Source organism: Misgurnus anguillicaudatus, chromosome 2 (genome assembly GCF_027580225.2).
Source record: "Misgurnus anguillicaudatus chromosome 2, ASM2758022v2, whole genome shotgun sequence".
NCBI classification, from domain to species: domain Eukaryota; kingdom Metazoa; phylum Chordata; class Actinopteri; order Cypriniformes; family Cobitidae; genus Misgurnus; species Misgurnus anguillicaudatus.
Window position 1 is genome coordinate 5,982,088 of NC_073338.2, and position 10,141 is coordinate 5,992,228.

Below are 10,141 nucleotides of genomic sequence, written 5' to 3' on the forward strand. Positions count from 1 at the left end.
TCGAGGTGGAAGTTAAAGGGGCGTGGCTTAATTAAAGCAGCAGCCAGCCCCGACATGTGACAAAATTATGTTTTGTGAAAAAGCCACAGTCAGTGTTTTTGACATTAAGAATAAAATAAAATACGTGTTTTGTATAACAACCATTTAATCTGTGTCTGTATTGCATATTCAAACCTTAATACCATTCCATAACAGACTGAGAATACTTCCAATGACTAAAAAACTTAAGACTAGACTAAGACTAAAACTCTTATGATATTTAGTCGACTAAAACTACAGTAGACTAAGACTAAAAGATTTCCGATGACTAAAATAAGACTAAAACTAAATGGTGTGTTATTCAAAAGACTAAGACTATATCAGAATTTGCTGTCAAAATTAACACTGATCCTTACACCCTTCAAAGATCAGAACTCTTGATGTGCAAACTTTAGAGAGAGTTGCGCTACTGTGTCTCATACTGTAGTACATTAAAATAGATTAGGCAAATAAGGCATTGAAAAACAATGTAACATTTTTATGTTAAGCGACTGTTGCTGCGCAGTTTGGAATTCGCCCTCCATCTTTGTGCACGCGTATAAGTGCACTCAGTAGTGCATGCATGGAGAGGCGCATTTCAAAAAGAAAACATACAAAAAATCTTTGTTCTTGACAGGGCACATACAAACAAAATGATCTACACAGTATTTTGTTTCTAATAAAATTATTTGTTCATGTCTTAAGTGTATGTATAGAGCAGAGGCAGAAACCAGTCTGTGCTTATTTGGTCTTAAAGAGACAGTAACCTCAATTAACTTACTTAAATCTGTGTCATTAATGGTAATCAGACAACCTAAGACAAAGAGAAAATCAATTCTGTAGCTAAAAAAATAATAATTACATTTAATTTATACAATAAAGACGGTGTTATTGTTCATATGATTCGATTTCTGTACCTAATTATAATTTTAGACCTTACTTAATGTGCAACTTTAATCTTTTTTAAACATTTATTAGATTTTTTTCATCTAATTATATGTCATCGTCGGAGACAACTTGGTAAAAAAGTTTGTCCATTAAGGGCTTCTGTAGAAACATGGTGGCACAATATGGCAACTTCCACGTAAAGGGACCCTCTGTGTATTTATATAACAATGTCTCATTCTAAGGTAATAAACACATAACGGTTCATTATGAAAGGTCTTTATACACCCCTGATAATATAGTTTTGTATATTATTTTGCATTTCTGTCAAGAGATCCTTCTAAAAATTACACACTGCACCTTTAAGATTGAATTTTACAAGATGTATATAAACAATTATCACTCAGTTCAAGCACAAATAACACTGCTGGATTTCATCATGATGATAACGTGGATTTAATGTATGATATAGAGTGAAATTTCATATGTGTGTTATCAATATTTATAATAGTTCTTGTCATATTTACTTTCTTCAATCTGATTTCAGTTCACTTTCTCACCATTTGTGTCGCCAATTCCCATTAATTATCTCCAAAATGTGCGTACGCACGGGTCAGAGTTTGCTTACAGGTGCGCACATTCTGCCGTTAAGTTTTTATTAATAGATCACAACTTTTGCGTGGGAAGTGGCATAAGCACGTTTTTAGCCCTGTTTTGTGCGTACACACGCTTTATAAATGAGGCCCCTGATCCGTACGTCAAAAACGGTAATGTGATCCGAACCGTAAGTTTTGTAATCCTTCACACTAGTAGTCTGTGTAGTAGGAAAAAAGCATTACATAATGAATTACACAGAAACTTCATCAGGGCTGGATACCTGAGGTAATTTTAAGTTTTGGACCTCAGCAATGAGCTTCTCAACTGTCATTTTAAATACGCGTGCACTTGAAGTTTAAATAGATTTGATTAGCTGCCAATAGTTTATCAATTATCAACGATATCATTCATTGTATCTTTATCATTATAGTTGTGATGTGAACTGTTAATCTCCTTAATAAAAAATGATTTTCAAAAGTTATAATGTGAATGGCCCTTTATACTCTACACTTAACATGGTCTACACCAGTGGTTCTCAAACTTTTTCACCGTGCGGCCCCCCTTTTGTACGGTGCATTCCTTCACGCCCCCCCAAAGAACATTTATGAAAAAAAACTGTTCTAAAATGTAACATTTTAATTAATCAAAACATTAAATTATACAAAGTAGTGTTGTTGGTTAGTAGGCTTATTTTTTGGTTTAATTACACAGAATTCATGATAAATTAATGTATTTTATAAAATGTCATGAAACTGGGGCCCCCCTGGCACCATCTCGCGGCCCCTAGTTTGAGAACCACTGGTCTACACTGCAGATTTAGAATTTTAAAGGGGAATTCTTTATTAGAGCAACCTTCACTAACGGCCATTTGTAAAAGTAGACTTATTTTGAAAAAATGAAGGTTCACTAACCCAAATCATCAATTTTTATTAATGAGAGATCCTTTGGTGGAGGGGTAGCTGAAGTGCTAGGTCTTGTCTGAAATGTTGAGTCAACAGAGAAAAATATGGCACCAATCCTGCCTCCAGAAACCATTTCCCCACTTTCAAAGTCAGGCATGGTAGATGTGGATATACATACATACATGAACAGTGAACAGACTATAACATAATAGTGATGGGATTTATGGCTCTTTGAGGGGATCCGGATCTTGGCGATCCGTTCCTTTCAAAGAGCTGTTCAAAAGAACGGCTCTTTTGGATCTTTTTTTTAATTTAGTCCGTTTTAAGAAGCCAGCTTGGGGGCATCTCAGTTTATCCTGGAAAAATCACCGGGACGAATGATGAGGTGAGATTTGTAGTCAAATAATTAAAACTCAGATATCACACACCAGAATCTGAGTTTGAATTATTCTGAAATATTGATCATTACCTCATTTTTCATGTATGGACTATATTCCAGAGGGGTTGCACAACATCCCTCTGCTTAGACATCACTATTTTGGATTTACCTTTCACTGCATGAAAAGAGCTGTATACGGACAAATACGGGATGGGAAATCCCTGCTAAACTTTAGGTTTGCCAGATTTTTGAGGCAGAGTGCTTGGAAAGGTAATACACCAAAGTAAACTTGTGAAACATCCAGAAACTTTACGTTTGTGGATGTATATAGGAACTGGTGGAAGTTTCCAGGAATCCTTACAGCTGGTTGTGAGGTGAGGTGGGTGTGAGGTGTGAAGGGCTTTTTATATGTTAATGACCCACAGGTAGAGGTATCTTCTTTGTTTTCAGAGCTGAGTGGGGTGGGGGGTTAACAATGTCTCTTAAGACAGCACATACAGTATTGTGGTACATAAAAACTGTTTTCTAAATACGTTTATTATTAATATAATTTAATTAGTCTATTTAAGAAACTTAGCATCATTCAAAATAACTAAAATTCAATGGACACAATTACAATTTTAATGTGTGAAAATTATGTCTCTGACTCAAGAGAAATGCAACAAATGTTATTTCAGAATATTTATTTCCAACACTTTGAAAACATGTCTCCAACTGCCCTATGTTAGAATATTGTGCACGTATGTCTCAGTGCTGCATACATCGTTTAAAAGAAGCCGTTCAAATGACATCATGTAACAAATTTTTGCTAGCTAGGATGTTGATAAATTAGTCAGTGAAATGTAAAGCTGCTTGATTTTGCTGATGTCTCATGATTTGAAGTTCACTGTTTCTATTGTTATTATAATTCTACCCTAACATTTCATTAAATCTTTTAAAATGGAAACAAAAATATCAATAGACAGGTCCATAATCTAAAAGACAGTCTTTCACATGTGAATGCAAAACATGTTGGGTGATACAGACTGATAAACTCGGGTAAACATATCTGCAGATACCTGTCAGCTACTGTACTTCTAATCCAGAGGTGCCTAAAGTTGGCCCACAATAGATCTTTAATTTGGCCCATCATGCCACGTTAGATAAGGAAAAAGAATAAAAGTCATTGACGCAGATGTTCATATTTTTAATTAAACATTTTCTAAAATGTATTATTTTTTGTTGTATTTTTACATTACAAAAATGTAAATTAATATTAAATGCAAGGGATTAAAGTGATTTTTTTTATGTTTCATGCATACTTGAAGGTGTATAAAATGCATCACGAAACTTAATGAACTTGGGTACTACAGGCTAAAAATGAAGAGGTTTTGGCAGTGGCACACAGAGAAAAGGAACTTTAAAATTGATTGGAAAAATTATTTTTTTTTTTACAAAAAGCCTTGGAAAATACAACTGGATTAGTTATGCATAAACAGAGTAATGTTTGGTTTTTTATTTTTAAAATATTAGAAAATTATAAATTAGGGGTTATCAGGGCAACTTTAATTTTAATATAACACAACAACATTTACTTTTGGCCCACGGCCCTCAGTCAGGTTTGGCCCTTGTAAGGAAAATGTTCGGGCACCAATCAATGTATAGTCTATCTGAGGAGGTAACTGTTAGCATATGATAATGCGTGCTTGTACAAAGTCAGACCACATATTATCATGTTTGTCTTCAATCAATCAATTTAAATAAAAGAGATGGGGACTTTATAATAATAAGGGTCCATATATCACAGTGATAATAGACATACATGTATTTTTACTTTAACATGAACCAAAGCTGAGTTAAGGCATATACTAATCATAAACCATGAAGAGTCATCATTAACTTCAACATGACATGTTTTCATTGTTAGTTAATGCATTCATTTACAATAAATTAATTTTTGAGTTCATGTTGTAATTAAGTAAGTTCAGTAAGTTACATGTCTTAACTCAGCATTAGTTTATATTTACTTATATTTAAGTAAGAATTCATTTAGGTATACGTTCAATGTTTCCAATGATTAGCAGTTAATCAACTAAACCCAGAGATAATTCCTGAGGCATGTTTAAAGAGTTTTGTATTTCATCAAGTAAGTGCTGATTCACAAAGATTTTATATTTAAGAAAATCTGAGCATCATTCAAAATAACTGTTAACATGTTTGTCAACTAAACATGTTTTGTCAACGTTATAAACTTTATAGAAATATTTTTTATTTTTTATTAATGACCAAGTATAAAGAACAATGCATAGTGTGAAAACGCGGATTATATAAAAGTATATAATAAAGTGCGAGCAGAGGATCAATCAAACTTGGGCTGGAATGATTGTAGTGCATCCAATGCACCTTGGAAATCGTAGTTTACATCTACAGCAGCATATGCTACAGCAGTGACAACGCCAAAGAAAATGACTACATTTCCCAGAATGCACCTGCACCCACTCATCTGCCCCCACCCTTCAGGTGCGACTGCTTGACCTATGGGCTTGACGGGAAAATTCAAAATCGTGAACCGTTACAGCCTGGACTACTCGCTAGCTGTGTCTGAAACCGCTCCCTATCCACTATATAGTGCACTATATCGGGTGTCGGCCATTTTGTAGTGGTGTCCGAAACCTAAGTGAACAACTTCATTCCCTACATTCATTCACTACTTTTTACCCACAATGCACTCTGATTTTGAGGGTACATTCGATGTACACTCGTTCACTCATATTTCCCATGATGCAGCGAGAGACGAACGCGTAACTTGAATCAGCTGAACGATAATGACAGTAAACACCAAACATTTTCTTGTTGTCAGTTATTTTCTACTTTTTGAAAATAAACAAATGAAAAATAATTGCGTTATCTTTTATTTAAAATCTAATACACATTTTTATTAAACAATAAATAAACAGCAGTAAATAAATATTATAAGCAGTTGTTTTGTTCTCTTTATTATCAACTAATACAATAAACATGACAAATGTGAAAAACAGTAAGAAAGTAAACTTTACCATTTCACAGCACAATCAATAAACCCACACAGGTGTTTTTGATTAATCTCTGCGACAGCTCTCTGACGCATGATATTTACGTCAGTGTCCGAAATCGCTCACTCATTTTCATTTGCTTCTTCCCCATATAGTGGACTAAACTGCCATTCCCCATATAGGGAATAGTGAATGAGTGAACGAGGGAACGGTTTCAGACACAGCTGCTGTCTTTGTTTGTTTGCTCATCAACAGTAAGGTAAGTTTGATTTAATTAATTTGTCTGCATCGCGCTGATCGGTTGCCTATTTGTTCATATTATGTTATTTACTATGATTCGTTTTTGTCTTTATACTAGAACTGTTTGAATTTAAAGCACAAACAGTGAAACATTAAGGGTATACATGGTACACAGCGGTAAAAATACGCGAAGTAACATTCAAACCGGGCTGTTAAAAGAATCAATTCGATGTTTACATTTTTAAAAACAAAACTTTAAAGAAACCAAGATGAGAGGTTCTTTGCTTAAAACAAACAAAACAACAGTACCTTGTGTGTTGGAAATGTTAGCAGCTAGCAAGTGTCTCTCTGCTATTTTAAATGATACAGACGATCTTTTGTTGTTTAAAAGCTCATTGCTTTAGTTCGGGTAGATGCTGCTTATTTTTCAAGACGGTTTTAATAGCTTTATATTGATTTGTAACAAAGCCAGCTTCACTTTGAGAGAACCTAGATGCTAATTGTAAAGAAGTTTGGAGTCATAATATATTTTAACGTTATATCTTTGCTGTTCTTCATCTCTTTAAATATGAAGTCTATCCATGTTTGTGTTTACAGAGGTCATGTACACTGTGGTCAACTTTGTGGACGCTGAAGAGGTTTCTGGGTAAAGATGATGTAAGTTTATTCATTCAATTTTAAAAATCAAACAGGTTAAATGGTAAACAGATGTGTTATGATGTATGTGATTTTGATGTTTAATTCTGTGTTTGACAGAGAAATAATGAAGTAAAAGTGGAAGCTAAAACATCAGACTGATCCAGACACTGAAGAAATCGAGGTCACTGCAATCTGGCCAAAATTATGTAATTTTAATAATGAAATTATTAAATCAAAGAGGTTAAATAGTAAATGGATGTGTTATGATGGATGTGATTCTATTTTTTATTGTTTGATAGACAACTATGTTGAAGTAGTCTACTGTAATGAAGCTGCAGAACAACACAGAGACTCTGAGGACATCAACACAGAAAATGAAGTAAGAAGAAGATGTACATTATGAAGTTCTTTGATCATATATTGTTGTGTCTTTGTACTGTTTAATGTAAACTTTCTAAAATGTACAACTTTAATTATGTCATTTTTAATTTGTCGTGTGTGTGTGTGTGTGTATCTGTATATGTATATGTGTATTAGTATTATGCCAAATACTTATATGTACTTTTATATTTCCAAAGGGCTCCAAAGAGATGTCTGTCCAGATGAGGGTGCATCAACGTTACCTTTGCTGACAAGTATATTCTTTATAATGTTAAACCTAACAGTTAACTTAACTCAAACCATTTAAGGAAATCGGTTGCCTTAAACCATTAAGTTTTAAAAAAACATACATTTCAGTACTGTGAACTTTAGTCTTGTGCAATTATGCACTTATATTTAGGTAGTGTGAACTTAAACAAATTGAGTCACATGCAGTTATGCGCTTATATTTAAGTTCACACTACCTAAATATAAGTGCATAATTGCACAAGACTTAAGTTCACAGTACTCAAATCTATGTGTTTTAAAACTTGAATGGTTTAATGCAACTGGTTTTCTTAAATGTGAGACAGTTACAGTGTTACAGTGAGAAATGTTTGAGTAATTCCAAGACAGAGCTCTGTAATTGATTCTACACTGCAAAAAATCACTTTCTAACTTAGGATTTTATCTTGTTTTTAGTAGGAAAAACTAAAAATTCTTAAATCAAGAAGATGTATTTTCTTGATGAGCAAAATTACCTAAGAAAATGACTAGTTTTTAGACAAAAATATACAATTTAAGATAATTTGTGCCTAAACAAGCAAAAATATCTAACAATGGGGTGAGAAAATTGTGTTTTAATTAAGTTTTTAAGAAAAAGAAAACTTAAGATTTTTTTCTCACACCATTGGCAGATATTTTTGCTTGTTTTAAGCACAAATTCACTTAAATTGTGTGTTTTATTTATTTATTTAGTCTAAAACTAGACTTATTTTCTTGGGTCATTTTGTTCGTCAAGAAAAAGCATTTTAATTTAAATAATATTTCTACTGAAAACAAGACAAAAATACTAGGTGAGAAGGTCATTTTTTGCAGTGTAGGACTGATTTTTTTAAAGCAAGATCAATATAGTTGTTGTTCATTTTATTTAGATATTTACTACATTACAGTGGCAGCTGGTGACTTCTTTTTTTTGTGAGCACTCGATGCAAAGTTTGTCAGAACATGTATATAGCTCGTCATTTGTGTGGTTCCCAATTTCAAAATGTGTGTTCTGCGTGTCGAGCGCGTGTATGTGCATCACGTGTTTTGACTAAACACGTAATGCACGTGGTTTACATGAAGCAACAAACACACATTTTAAAAACACAAGCAACACACATGACACTCCAAACACTTATTTTGAATTTGCAACCCTCGGATGAGCAGTCACGAGCCGCCACTGCTACATTACATTGTACTGCTTTGAATGTACTTTTCATTGTTGCTTTTATTTTGTTTTATTTTACTCTAATATTGCTTTCTCTGTCTGTATATTTATGAGTTTAAATAGTGTTGTTTATGTATGCAACTTTTAATATTTATGTATAATATTATTTTGTGATTGTGACAATTGTGGATTGTTCAGTTTTTTATTAAATAAACATTTCAAACTCAATTCAAGTTTTTATTTTTTTTAAGGGTTTTGGGGATGTATAGTAGTATATAGTGGGGGGGGGGGGTGTAGTCTATCTGCAGAGCAGGCAAATAACCAATCAAGTCACTAAGCTATGAGGGCTTGGGTTGGGCTTAATACAAAGTGTAACCAATCAAATCATCTCAACTGGAAAATTTCAAAGTTGTGTCCCAATAGTTGTCAGAGTTTTGGGAGGGGGTTTTAAAAGCAACCAATCAGTGTTGAGATTAAACACCAATGGGGACACTAGAATTGTGCAAAGGTGTGAAATTCCAGTACCTCTGTAGGTGTGAAAATATCCCCTGACAAAATCTTCAATGGGATTATTTGCCATGGCAACAAATGGCTGCATATACCACGGGGATATCCCCTCAGCAAGATACATCCGAATTGGTATCATTACGGGAGTTTCCTAACTTGGTGGAATTTGTTTACAGGAGTTTCCTAGTACGGATACACCTCTTTTCATGCAGTGTTTAGTACAAAGTGTGTGTATGTGTAAAGCTACGTTGACTTATGTTATTCATACAATACCTACTCTCAAATAAACATCAAAAACAAAGCCGGCTGCAATCTGTGCAAAACAGCTTTTACTACAAACACTTCCACAAATTAGAATAAATAAAATGGAAATGTCTACCTACAGTCCACTATTACTACTACTAATGTAAACTTTGCAAATAGGACATCAGCCCCTTCAAGTCTTAATTGAACAATAACAAAGTGGGCTGCAATGATTCATGCTGTCAGTAGCACCCCTGCGCTGGGTGAGCCCCTCCCCCAAAAACTGTTCTGTCTCGCGGAAGAGATAATTTGTGTGCATCTGTGTGAAAATTGCATAGGAAAAAAGAACGACAGAAAGAACGCCTCCCCTCCAGCCCCGACTCGGCTCCCATCGTTCATGTTTATGAGCCGTTCAAAAGAATCGGTTCGTTCGCGAACGTCACAACTCTATAACATAAAAAATTACTCTAGATAAGCTAACTTTAGTAACTACAATTTCATTTGTACGTATGAAAATTAAATTTTTGATTTATCTACATTTTCTTGCTTTGAACCAGTGATGTTCACATACACTGCAAATTTTATACAAAATGCAAAGATTCGCAAAGCTTAATCTGAGCATGAAACTGATGGCAAGAAAACATCCAAGTGGCATCTGTGTGATAGGATTGTTTTGAGCTAAAGAGCTACAGCACACCTCATGGTAAGGGGGCTGGACATTTCTGACGCATGCTCTCAGGAGCGCCGTAAGGGGGGGGGGGGTTAGGACGATTCTAAGGGCCCATGAACTTTTGGGGCCACAGCCAAGGACTGTGCCGCACACGCAACCCTCTTAAGCTGAGCCCTCTTAGCTCCGCCCCGTCTTTACTCTGCGTTGTAGTGCCTTCTTCAATCCACGGTCTCACTGTGCGGAGTGAACTTCAGAAGA

At 34.6% G+C, this 10,141-nt stretch overlaps 1 long non-coding RNA gene across 1 annotated transcript; it reads left to right on the forward strand.

The window, feature by feature from the left end:
• Window positions 1-6,018: 6,018 nt before the first annotated feature.
• LOC129447825 (uncharacterized) lies at window positions 6,019-7,768 on the forward strand. Its single transcript, XR_012371516.1, has 5 exons — window positions 6,019-6,051; window positions 6,630-6,689; window positions 6,789-6,877; window positions 6,971-7,050; window positions 7,250-7,768. It is a non-coding gene; the product is annotated as an uncharacterized lncRNA (long non-coding RNA).
• The last annotated feature ends 2,373 nt before the right edge of the window (window positions 7,769-10,141 follow it).